This window comes from Rousettus aegyptiacus, unplaced genomic scaffold (genome assembly GCF_014176215.1).
Source record: "Rousettus aegyptiacus isolate mRouAeg1 unplaced genomic scaffold, mRouAeg1.p scaffold_m13_p_15, whole genome shotgun sequence".
In the NCBI taxonomy this organism is placed as follows: domain Eukaryota; kingdom Metazoa; phylum Chordata; class Mammalia; order Chiroptera; family Pteropodidae; genus Rousettus; species Rousettus aegyptiacus.
In genome coordinates, this window is record NW_023416290.1 from 49,394,145 (window position 1) to 49,398,121 (window position 3,977).

Here is a 3,977-nt window from a genome sequence, read left to right on the forward strand (position 1 = left end):
TGTTGTAAAGTCACAGAGAACTGGCATGGAGGAGATTGCAGTGCCCTAGGAGAATGTGTTGCTATTGCTATCTCTTTAGATGGGAGAAATTACTGCATGTTTACAGACAGAGGCAATAAATGATGAATCATGAGAAAGGGAAAGTTTAATAAAGCATGCCTCTGAGTAGTCTTTTTGCTTTAATAATTGCCCCATGTATCCGATTCTCTTATAAAGAGATTTATATAATTATAGTCAGCTTTCTATCTACACCTTTTCTTCTCTGAAATTACACTGTAAACTCCTTATAGGCAGGGCCAGGATTGAACTTTACACTTGGTGGTCAGGAGTTGATAGATTGCTTAGCATCATAAAATGTTAATGATTATGGGATGCCTAGTGACTTTCTAGCTCCCAGGGGCTTTGCAAAGCTGATGGAGATACTGTCTCATTATTTAATGCAAATGGTTGGCTCTCTAATGACGAGATTTTAGACATCTGTAGCAAGTGCTTAGGAGAATGAGACAAGAATTCTCCCTACTCTGTATTATACATTTTGCCTAAAATAGCAATCTTCCTGTCACTCACGGAATAATATGTGGAGTAATTCATGGAATAACTGCTATATCTTCCATGTGAAGTCCTAGATGTTGACCCTTACCCTGGCCATCCATGACCAGTTAGTAAGCAAACATACAGCACCTCAGCACTTCAGTGACAGATTTGCCAACCCTATCTGCTCATTAAGAAAGCAACTGCCACACTCCGACTCCCTGTGATAATTTTCTTCCTGAGGAAAGGCCCTTTGATGTGCTCTCTTAAAAACAGAGCTTCCTTCCTCACTTGCAAATGGAGAGGTAGGCATGGGGCAGCCAGGAATTCCTTTGGTTTACCTGTGGCTAACAAGAGAGGTAGTGATTATAAGAGGTTCTCTTCCATTTTCTTTGAAAAGAAATTCTCTTTTTATAGGATCTATTATTTAAAGACTGAGTCACTACATCTAGAAATGATCTCCGTAGGGCCATCATCCCACCTGACCAAAAAAAAAAAAAAAAAAAAAAAAAAGATTGAAGGGTCAACTTTAGACAGCCCTCTTTGTAACTTGTTAGGGAACATAGCAAAAAGATTGCTAAGGCAAAGAGGGCAAATGTATTGACTAATAAGAAAGTGCAAGATGTTTGTGGAAAATCTGCACATTCCATTTCTGCTCTACACATGAAATGATGCTTTCCTGGGGTAATTACTCTGTGTAGGATAATGAGCCATTTACTGCGAAGCTGCCTCAGATGTCTGTCTCTATCTTTTTCAAGGTCTATTTAACAAACATCTTGAGGACTTACTTTTAAGAGCTTATGGATGGATGAATAAATATTTGCCTTCCTTTTTCTCCTGTAATTGCTTTAGTGGAAGTGTCGATAACTTCTCCCCTGAATGACCATAATAACTACTCAACTAGACTTCCTTCTTCTAATCCATTGGGATGCACACTGTTTTGCTAGCCTGCCTTTCAGTAAAACTTTGAGAAAAGTCTTTATCCGCTCACAAATTTCTAAACTGATGTCTAAACATTGGCTATTGTGAATCATGCTGCAATGAACATGGGGTGCAGATATCTCTTTTAGATACTGATTTAAATTCCTTTGGATATATATCTAGGAGTGGGATTTCCGGATCACATGGTGGTTTAATTTTTAATTTTTTAGGGAAACCTTTATACTGTTTCCCGTATTTTGCATTCCTACCAATAGCGTGTAAGGATTTTCTTTTCTCCACAGTCTCACCAACATTTGTTATCTCTTGTATTTTTGATGATAACCACCATCCTAGCAAGTGTGAGGTGATACCTCATTGTGGTTTTGATTTGCATTTTCCTCATTTTAGTGATGCTGAGCATTTTTCATATACCAATTGGCCATTTGTATGTCTTCTTCGAAAAAAAAATGAAGATCCTTTGCCCATTTTTTAAATTAAATTACTAGGGTTTTTTTGCTATTACTTGTATGAGTTTTTTTAAAAAAAAATATATTTGGGATATTAACCATTATCAAATATATGGTTTTATCCTAAAAGTCATATACAGGACAAAATATTTCACCTCCTAAAAGAAGAAAATATAGGCCACTGAAAATTACATAGGACATCAGCAGAAAAGAGAATGATTGCTTCTCAGTCACCGGAATGATCAAAAATAATTTATGGGGGGAAAAATCATACATTTTACTCCTTTTCCTTGACATTTAGTAATTGAGTTTACATACACAGGCATACATAGACACACACACATATACACACAATGCTTAAACTTAATTTGGAATGGAATATCTTGCAGCGTATAGCAGTCCTTTCCAATTCCTTTAAACAAGTATTCAAAGCATCTTGACTCTTTCCTGACATTTTTACAGTAAGCATGTTTTGGGCAAGAAGGTAAGACGTATATTATTTTAGCATTTTAACAAATTGGGGCTGGATGACAGAATAAAAAAGTGCATGTAAATATTTTAAAGACATGATTTGAAAAAATGAGATATTTGGGTCATGTAGAAAATTGTATATCTATTCTATTTGGTGTTACATCACATTCTGCTAAAGTGCTTCTTTGTCATTATTTACCAAATAACTTATGTACTTTTACTTCCTCTGGTGATGGAAGGTGCCAAGAATTTCACCTTTACCTGTGATGTCAGAGTGCTACATATTTCTCGATCCGTTCAGAAAGGAAAGAAATTGGTCAAGCTTGTGACCAATGAGATCAGTTAGAGTCATGCTATATGCCATATTTTATCAATTTTTAAAAGTTTTTACTAAAACCGAGATAAAATATGAATAGCTACATATAAAGTTTATGATAAAGTCACGCTTTTTGACAAGAATATCTCTGGACACATGTCTATGTTACAAAAATAGGTAAAATCGGAAGAGTGGGTCCAAGGATTGTCCTGGAAGTTGGAATAGTTGTGGTTAGGAAAAGTTACTTGTGAAACAAAAGACCTTGTGACACATGGGGAAAAAAATGAGAGAGGTAGATTAGTTTTCAGAGGACAGTAACTATCATAAGAACGCATTCACACTTTCACTCATGAAAACATGCACTGTGAACTGAACTACTACGACATAGAAAAATCTCAGTAAAAAATCTGTTTCAATTGTCTTGTTCTGGAAAACCATTTCTTATTCATTTCCCGAAACTTATCATGTCTTCAGATCTAATTCAAGCGATTAGGTGATTGCTTTTATTTGCTTATTTTGTTTTAATTTTATTTTCAAGAACGTATTCCGGTTACTTTGACTTAATTCCCGAGTGTTGGCAGGGAAAAATTCACGTGCTGCAACTTAGGGTGCTGGCTATCCTTATTCCTTTTTGACTGCATCTTAGACTAGTTTGCACCCCCTCCTGAAGCACCTATGTAATTCAGAGAGACTAGCAAACCGAATTGAAAAGGTGTGGGTGATGCGCAGTTTTAAGGTACCGCTGAGCAGTATATATTTGATTTAGAGCAGAGGCTTCCCCCTGCACCCCTCCCTTCCTGCACCATTGTCAGTGTTTTTCTGTGAGCAATAGCTTCTTACCCTAGATTTGGTGATAAACAAGAGGCGGTGGCGTAGTTATGCGATAGCTGTATTACTGAGAATAAATCAGCAAGGTCACACACTAGGGGAGGGGCTTTGCTCCTATAGGAATCCAATAAACTTCAGAGAGATGTGATAACTGGGCTTAGAGAGCACACAAAGAAAACTGGGTTTTTATTAGTAAGTTTTTGTATTAGGCAACCTTCTTTGAATGAAAGAGACAAAATCCAATTCAAAGTTGTTTAAGAAAAGGGGATATTTCTGGCATGTGTATTGGCAAATTTCAGATAGGGTTTTCTTTAGGTATGGCTAGATTACGAGGCACAAACAATATGTTAAAAATGTTAAGAGTGTATTTGAGTAAAAATCAATTTTAATGGGCATGGCCAAACCGGAAGTAGTTAGGAGAACTCCCACGATAAGAGCCAAAG